This window comes from Leuciscus leuciscus, assembly GCF_965113295.1.
Source record: "Leuciscus leuciscus genome assembly, chromosome: 2".
In the NCBI taxonomy this organism is placed as follows: Eukaryota; Metazoa; Chordata; class Actinopteri; order Cypriniformes; family Leuciscidae; genus Leuciscus; species Leuciscus leuciscus.
Genome location: NC_138726.1, coordinates 14,344,072 through 14,353,796, shown reverse-complemented (window position 1 = coordinate 14,353,796; position 9,725 = coordinate 14,344,072). Strand labels below are relative to the sequence as shown.

The 9,725-nt window shown below is 36.7% G+C and overlaps 1 long non-coding RNA gene across 2 annotated transcripts; it reads left to right on the top strand.

Annotated features, from left to right (window-relative positions):
• The first annotated feature begins 7,000 nt into the window (after positions 1 to 7,000).
• LOC309492701 lies at positions 7,001 to 9,046 on the top strand. Of its 2 annotated transcripts, none has more exons than XR_014203665.1 (4): positions 7,001 to 7,206; positions 7,912 to 8,033; positions 8,191 to 8,303; positions 8,934 to 9,046. It is a non-coding gene; the product is annotated as an uncharacterized lncRNA (long non-coding RNA). The 2 variants fall into 2 exon arrangements; XR_014203666.1 differs by having other exon boundaries at positions 8,188 to 8,303.
• Positions 9,047 to 9,725: the final 679 nt, after the last annotated feature.

Sequence of the window (9,725 nt, the reverse complement as noted above, 5' to 3'; positions counted from 1 at the left end):
CAATAAGTCGTGTCATTGTATATTTATCGTTTTGCCTACTGTAGCATGGAGTGTATAAAATATTACAAGAACAGCAGTTACAGTAAGTATAATAGTGAAATTGGATAAAATTCTGGTAGCAAATGATCATTTAAGTCAATGATTTGTATTGGTCAGTTTAAAGCAAAACAAACTGGTAATGACAAAATAATCTAATAAATTAAATGTAAATGAACTACAACTTTATTTATTTTTTACTCAGTATGCCACTGCATGCAAACAGAACATGTTTAAAACATTAAGTCTTTAAATCACAAACAGATGGCCATGGTTTGAAAAAGATGGTGTTTACATGGCCTGGAACAATCAGTTTACATTGCATTGTTAAATGTGTAAACTGCATATTGGTATGCAGTAAAGTTACTGACAACTATTACAAAACAGTTAACAAACCTATTACAATGAAATATTAAAATCCTTCAGTTTGCATATTGTATTTTTTAGTGTAAACTACATATTTGCATTAACGTGTTACATGCAAACATTGACTTCGCATCAAGAATGCTGAGAAAAACTATTACAAAACAGTCAACAGACCTGATGAATAAAAACATTACAACGAATTGTTTAAACATTCAAAATGCAAATCAGATTAGAAATGGTATTAAAAAACAAAACATGGTAATAAACACATGGCAAATAAACACTTTTTATATTGTATTAAAAATGTGCATGTTGCCATACGTTTTATACTTCAGAATGCTACACTAACCGTTGCAACCTCAGGCCGAGCTGTACTGCTCATCTAAGGCCTTAATAACATTTAAAACTTCAGAGAGTCCAGCAACAACCACAATTGATTCTCTTGAAATGGCAGACCTGCATTTTACACATGCTTGACCTTCCTGAACAATTAAATCAACACACTGTCTACAGCCAATTAGACTGCGACAGCAGCGTGCCAATACGGGACTGTCCATCACTCCTGTAACAAACAAAGATAAAAATAACACATTTATTACACAGGCAATAAAAACTTTACACAGCTTTTATGAGACTGATAGCTACTCCATAAATATTCTCCATAAATAGCTATGCTAAATATCAGATTGATTATCCAGGTAACAAACACCAGGCATTTTAATACCTCCGATATCATACCACATATTTTCACCCTCTCATTTATTCTAGTATGAAAAGTACCTTATACACAGCAAAATAAATCTGCATCGGTGCCCTGATCACGCTTTTGGGGTTTATTTAGCTCAAATGACCAGCAGACTGCATTATATAGATTAAAGGGAACCCTGGGTATTAGGGCTTGTGTGCTACATGATGTCTCTTACTGAAATATGTAGTAGAAAACAGATGAAAGATCTATTCTACAGTATTAAAAAAAATAAAAAATAATCCTCATTGTTTTAACCACTGAATGTCATTATTTTTGGAACACTGTGTCGATGTCAAATGGTTGCACTAGTGAGCTACTGGTGCCTATGTCTGTGATTGGCATTACCTGTAGCCATTTTTAATCAGAGCATGACTCGGAAAATAAAATACTGATACAATGTCAACAAAACAATGGGAAGATGCCTATGAATGAATAAAACTTCCTAAAAACCTGTTAGCTCTGATGCTGAAGCTCTGATGCCGTTGACCACAGCTACTGAAAGCAATAGGGTCTAACTGCAGACATGCACTTGAATTTTCAGGCTTGAACTCTTAGACACCTACACTTCCACAAGTGATGTCACTTGCGGTCTGTTTTATTTTTATTTGATTGCATTTATTATTTTTTAATTGAATTTCTCATTTCACAACAATAGCCAGTCGGTGAAGACAAGAAAAAAAGAAATGAAATTACAATAACCAAGTTTCCATACAGTTTTTTGCAATATTTTGTTATCGACAAAGAATATGCATATTAAAAAACTTTAATTTGCTGATTCCATCTAACTGGCTTTTTAATTGTTGCACAAGTTTTTTTTTCCCGGTGCATCGTAAAAAAAGTTGCCCTTGAGCCGTTTCCATTCATAATTTCACATATTGCGCAAATTACATAGGCTAGTAGACGGTCCCACTTCATCCATTTCAAAAAAAAAAAAAAAAAAAACATTTTTGTACCTAGTTAGGCCTAGGCTATAAACTATTTAGATACTTGCAAGCAATATTCATGAACGTCCAGTTGTATTATTTTTTCCGATTAACCTTTATTTTAAAAAATGGTAACTTAAAAATGTTGATTTTCTACTTTGGTGATGAAAATTGCAGGACCCTTCGTTTTTTGTTTTTTTTTGTCTTTGCCACCTGGCTACTGTTGTAAAATGTTAAGAGATTTAATTTAAAAAAATTATAAATAAAGAAAAAAAAGACTGCAAGTGATACCACTTGTGGAATTGCAGGTCTGAGAATGTGAATGTCTGCAGTCAGACCCTTCTCACTGAAATAGTTCACAGGTGGCAATGGATATAAGCGTTTTCCATCTAGTCTAACGTCACCTGGAATCGTGTGAAATCTGTGCAATGAAACAGCAGATCTACAATGTGGATTTTTTTTTAAAATAATTAAAATCATTCATGGGTTTTTTACTATATAATTCAGTAAGAGAGAATTCATATAATGCCACACAAGTCTTAATACCCAGGGTTTCCCTTTAAGGGAATATTTTATGCAAGTTGTTACATGAAAAAGATGGTTGTTCTTTTAATCTACATATTGTACATGTCTGTGTGATGCCCAAGTGATTACTTGCCTCTGCACACACAGCACTTGAACGAGGTTCTTAGAACCTCACTCTGCTGTTCAGTAAGGCCCTCGCTACGCTTGCACAGCTCTCTCAGCTTGGCTGAAACAGCCGGTAAACCCTCCGATGCTAGAAGGACCTCCTCGATTTTGTCTTTTATGTCACAGAGTCCAGAGTCCTCATGTCTTGAAGTTTGCCTTTTACAGAAAAAAATATATATAATTAGCAGGTGACAATAATGGTTTAAAATATTTTTTTCTGTGAATAGTTTAAAGAAACCAAGGCTCTCATGTGAGGTCTTAATTGTAACCAATGTGTACTTTAAAGGGATATTTCACACACAAAAAAAGAACATTCTGTCTTCATTTACTCTCTTGTTATTTCATGGGTTTGTATGTCACTAAAATATCTTATTTTGTGTTTTGCAAAAGAAAGTCGCTCACAGGTTTAAAATAACACAGGGATGAGTAAATAATGACAATTTTCATTTTGGGGTGAACTATCATTTTAAAAGAGCAAATATCTGTGCTATACATGCAAGTACATTTCCATCATCATCTTAACAATACACTGCCATTCTATATTCCATGGTCCTGCTATGCCTCGACATTGCTTAATTTTAGGTTGTATGCTGTTTGTTTTTGATCACATTAAAGTTAAGGTAATGTCTGAATCTCAAAGTTTTCAATAACTTCACAGGACAATGTTGTGAACTTGTGATGCTTACTGAATATGAGCCACCAAACCTAGTCCTAGTAAATACTGAGAATAGTAATAAACTATGATTATTTAAACCATTTTATTTCCAGACACAGTGTTGGTTTTGGATAGAAAAGACAGCATATCTTTTGACATAAGATAAATCTAGTAAAACTGCTAACATGGTGGTGGGGTCAATTCAAATCATTTGAATGTAAATAGAGTGCAATTTTAAAGGGATAATTCACCCAAAAATGAAAATATGATGTTTATCTGCTTACCCCCAGGGCATCCCAGATGCCATGAATGTAAGCAAATAAACATCATATTTTCATATTTGGGTAAACTATCCCTTTAAATCCACTGTAGATTTTCAATTATTTGCATGAATTTAAATAAAAAGTTCAAAGATAAGAAGCTATTCTGATGAGAGCACTCATGAACCTACCCTAGTTTCCTACGTTTCCTCCTCCCCATCTCTGCAAATACATCCTCTGCTATTGCAAAAATACGTCTGGAGCTCTGTTTCCAATACGCAGACCCTGTGGCAGTGGGGATAAAAATAAATAAAAAAATTGTGTGAAATTCAGAATGATACCATCATTGATGAGCTGGGGCAAACTTCAGAATGAATTTGTTCCAATACTCCAGCCCACAACACAGACCTTTAATTCCAGGGGTATCGATAAGCACATTTCCTTGACTATCAGTCAAGACTATGCTGGTTTCAGGACCCAAAGCAAGGGCTTCTTTTACTTTTGTTTTCATTGTTGACAAACAGGCCTCACTCTCCTCGAAAGGAATAACTAATGCCTTGTCCTGCACTAGTTTGTCACCCTCAAGTTGTCCAAGGAAAATGGTTCTGTGGGAACACACACAAACACACTGTACCTATCAGAAGTGGTTACTTTAAACACTTATATCTGCATTACTTTGAGGGTGTACTCACACTAGGCACGGTTGCCATGAACCGGGCCCGAGTACGATTGTCCCCCCTCCCCACTCCCCTTCTGGCCTGCACTCACATAGGGTTTCAGCATTCGTGCCGGAGCACGCTTACTTCATTATGGTGCGACGGTTTCGGGATAAACAGGAAGAGCGGCGCTCTCACTGAACACAATGGAGTCCAGCACGGTTAGCGCTCACACTGCATGCGAACCGCGCCCGAGTCCAACTGAACCGTGCTCTGGCCCACCTCTTCCAAGCGGGCCAGGGCTGGCTAATCGAGCCGCGCCCGGGCACGGTTCGGAGCACTCACACTAGTCAAACGAACCGCGCTTTGGTGGTCAAACGCACTCGGGCACGGTTCAAACTGGCTAGTGTGAGTACACCCTGAAATTGCATTTCACTGCACCAGCATTTTGTCAATGCTGACCAATTTTTATCTGCTAAAAAGTAAGTTTTTACACTTACCTTTGATACATTTTGGGGCTAACTGCAGGACTAACTGCACGTGTAGCTGTTGCAGTGGCAGATCGGGAAAAGCTGAAACGAGGTCGACTTTGTCCAGGGTTTGGGTGAAATGGGACTGGGCTAGGGAGTGGCCCACATGCATCATCACCCATCACCTGGAAGGTACTCCCACCATTCATGAGGTCCAAACAACTGAAGAATCCAGATGGACCTGGGAAAACTGAAATCCCCATGTCATTGGTCAAGTAAACACTTGACTGTGTAATCTAGACAAAGGAGACAAGAGAACAGCACAAGATCAGAATACAAATTAGTAAGAATATTACGCTATACTTTGGACCAACAAATTGTCATTAGCTTTCCAGGACTGGAAACTCTGGTGTCTTGAAGAAGGCATCTTAATATGCAAGTGAAAAGTCGTTACGTATTGTCAAGTATGGTGACCCATACTCGGAATTGGTGTTCTGCATTTAACCCATCCAAGTGCGCACACACACAGCAGTGAGAAGTGAACACACACACGCACACACACTGTGAACACACACCGGAGCAGTGTACAGTAATCTTGATTTTTGTTTGTTTTTTAGAACGACTGATGTTAATGTTTAACTAGTCAACTTAAAAACTAAAAGTTAGTTTTAGTTAAATTTTCTTTTATTTGTTCTATTCACTCCAGGAATGCGTGACACCAGAGGCGTTGATCAGCTGCGCCATCGCGCGGTCGGCATCATTCGTCTTTTAACGGTTGCTAATGTTTTACTGAAAAACGCTCGATTTTCTTGATTAATTATAAAAACCTTCCAAAACAATCAATTCTAATTAATAATTTAAAAAAATCGCCCAGCCTTAATTTTTCAGGTTTATATGACTGCAGGTTTGGTTTCTGACATGGGCCATGAGGCAGGGTTAGGCAGGTTGTGCTTTTGCGTTGTTAATGTAACTTTATATTTAGGCTCGATATGTTACTTAACATTCAGGCTAAATGTATATTTAACACTTACAAAAGATTACCAATTGTAAAATGAAGCTTAATCGGAAGAATCTGAAGAGTTTTTATATTGAATTTAGTCTAAAAAAAAGTTAATTTTTACGTTCCAGGATTAAATCATTTTTACGAGAGCAAACCTTGAAAATCCTGGCCAAGTTGTCCACTGTAACATCGTCCTCCCTGAGAACTGCGGCCAGAGAGCCTCTTTTTAACGTGTATGTGCCAGTGGTAGACATCGTGCTAGACTTTGCAGGAACATTAAACGGCGCCAATTCGCAAGTGGTACTCGATGCAGAGCCAAATGGGAGGAGCTAGAGCTCCAGCTCCTCCCCTCGCTGGAGCTCCAGCTTCACCCCGCTGGATTTAGTGGGCGGGGCCGCGCATGCGCAGGTTAACTTTCTCGCTATCAAAGAGTTACGTCACGTTGCATTCCGGGAAGGCGCCGCCATTTTAGGTGGTAACTCTATCAGTTGCCATGGTTACTTCTACAGTGAGGCCAAGATAAATAGCAAAAGAGAGAGAAAAGATCAGCTTGATATGCGTTTGCATTTTAGCGATATGCCACAGTTTCTTGGGAAGATATGGAGAAGGAAAAAGCTTAAAGAAACGGCCTATCACGTTAATGACGTAGCCTACGACGTTGCAACCCAGTCTCACGTCAGTTCGTGATATGGTCATGTAATTTAATCTATTGATTCGTGCCACGGACACGTTTATTTCGTTATTTTCGTAATACCAGCACGTTTTTTAAACTAATGTATTTTCAATGGGAAGCGTCTTTCGTGATCACAGCATGATTCTTTTTGCCTGTCGGCTGCAGCAGAGAAGCTGTTTAATCAACATTTATTCACGAGATCTTATCTTATGGTTTATGTATTTTTTAATGTTATTATTTCGGTCTTATTGCCTGGGAAGCTGGATTGCTTCGCTGTTTATTGATATTTTAAAATTATATTTTTTCAATAGGAAATCGCGCTGAAGAAGTCTCGTTCCGAACACATCGCGATATTTGGCATCACTAGTTCACGTGTATCAGATGTTGGTAAGTAGTAAATACCTAAATACGCTGTCCAAATAATGTGTGATGTAATGTTTTTTTTCTGTTTGTCGATATTAATCTGCCATTATATTTGCCATCTCCACGGAGACTTAACCACAACACTTGCAATGCTTTTAATGCTTTATAATGTAACATCCAATATTTGTAAGGTAAATCAGTACTTTTTCCTTGAAATAATCCTATATATTATACATAATGATATTTTCTTTTCTCTTTTTTCAGCTGAAAAGACCAAAAGAGCCTTTCGGACTCAGTCAGCCCATTATTGTTTGAGGAGAAGTAAACGGAGGAGACGGAAAGCTGCAAAGGCAAATATTCACAATGGTATGTATGTGTTGGGTTTTAACCCTAAATCAAACATTTTATCAAGCATTTGTTGTTTCTTAAAACTTTTCTCACAAAACCCATAGCCCAATCAGTACAAACATAGTCTGAAAGTCTTAATAATTCACAAGATTTAACAAGTTGTCAAATTCGTATGATACTCGTACATATTTGTATACTCGTACATAATCCTGCAGCTTTTACTCCTAGTGCTGTCATTGGCTACTGCCTCAATTCCTGTACATATTTATCGCGGTATTTGTAAATCAGTTGCGCCACTTCTTGGAAAGTTGTCGGATGTCACACACACTGTCAGAAAGTTTATATTAATTGCAAATTGGTCCGTTTATGTTCCAGTGATACATGATGTCTCTCCACACCTCATAACCTACCTCTGTTTGCAAGAGTGGAAAAGCTGATCTGACTTGTCACATGACATCAGATACTCGATTATTTTGTCATAATCAGATCAGTTACACTGCTGATAACTGTGCCGTTTGCATGTAAATCATTTTCATATGATTATTGCTTGCTATTAAAGACATACTTTTATTCATAGAAATGCCCACATATCAGTGAACTTATAACATAAAAATGCTTTTAACATTTAATTATGCAACACTCTTTACAGAAAACATATCCTACAGTTATAAACTGACTATTTGCAAGTAATGTATTAAAATTACCTTCCTTTCTGTTTTGCAGGATTACTTAGTCCTTTTTTTAAAGCTCTACCAATATCAAACTCAACAGCTCTTTTAAGAGCCAACCCTCACAAGAGCTACTGGTGAGTCGTGGCGAATCTTGCCGTGATCAGCCCTTCCCAGGTAAAGTTTCTAGAATATTGCAATCAGTATTTACTCATCAAATGTTCTCTCCTGAATTGTATGGTAAATTAACTTATTAATAACTGTCTTCATTTATGTTTCAAGAACAATAGTTATTGCACATAGAGTAAGTCGAGACTTTCTTGTTTTACAGCAGAGAAGGAAGACCAGTCCTTATATCAACGCAAGCTAATCGAATAAGTCCTTTGTTTCGGGTGAGGAAGGAACATCTGGTGCCCAAAGAAGACAGAAAGCTGCACGAGTCCATTGGTATGTCTTGTATTGAAACAATGCTGTAATATGTAGTACATAATTTGATGTTGACAATTTTACATTGTACAGGTTATCACTTGGTTTTTGACCAAGTGAAGCTCTTGAAACAATTGACAGAAGAGTATGTTGTCTGGAAAGAAATCAAGCATCACTGGCAAAGGCTCAAAAGAGACCATGCCTTTCTTAAAAATCTTTTAAAATAGGTTGCTGTTGATATAACTGTTTTTGTTCAGTACTTAGCTTATATTATGTGCTGCAATATTATATATATATATATATATATATATATATACTTCAATGTGTATATTATATAATGTACTGACTGCTGCTTTGTAAATTTATGTAAGGAAGAGGCAACTCTGGCCCTTTGCATTCTACTTTTTGAGGTTAATTAAGAGTTAACCTCCAACCCTAATCGAGCACATCTGAAAATTTTAACCAAAGTCTTCAGGTTTACTTCTAGACAATAGGCAGGAGGGTTCGAGGTTGGAGCTAAACCTGCAGGACAGTGGACGCTGAGGGCCAGAGTAAACCATCACTGCTTTAAATAACGCAGAACATAAGCTGACCTGACTGTCCATTAAACAACTTCATTTGAATGGTTTGTGTTTTTTGTTTTACTTTCAGACCAGGACTGGAGAACGCCTGACAATGGGATTTTGAGACTTCTTCCTCTGGTTGAGAAAAAGCTACACCACATCAGTGATCACATCTTCTGTTCATCTGTTGTACTGTAGGGTACAACTGAACAAACTGTTTAGACGAGGAAGAAGAACACGAACATGATAGAGACGTACAGGGAAGAGCAAGAAACCAGTTTAGCTGTGATAATGAATCATTATTTTCCAACACAATATCAAATCTGTTTTCTGTAGGTGACTGAATATGATTCTCTGGCACTCGTTTTGTGGCTTCAGCAGCTATGAATGGATTCATATGATGTTAAAGTATTTTTGAAGACACATTTTTATTTATCTTGAATCTCATTTTTCTTTATGCTACTTTATCAACTTTATGCTTTGTCCTCCAATAAAGTGTTGTTTAATAAAGTATGGTGACTATTGTGTATTGAAAGTGGTGTTTGGTACAGTAAATATACATTTTTATTTGATACATTTTAATTTCTTATTTCTTTAGTTTAATTAATTTAAAAATAACTAAATATAATTAATAACTTATAAATAACTACATATAATTAAAAATAATAATAATTACAACTAGCCTGTTGGAGTATGCTTTTACTTATACAAAAAGGGCAGATTAGGTACCTAGTCTTATTATTTTTTATTTCATAAATTAATCAGATGATTTAGATTAATTCACAAATAACACACACGTAAATGCGGTGGACAAAAAATAAATAGGGGTGCACTATCTAAGCTTTCACATTGCCTTTTAAGTCTAGTAATTTACATAATC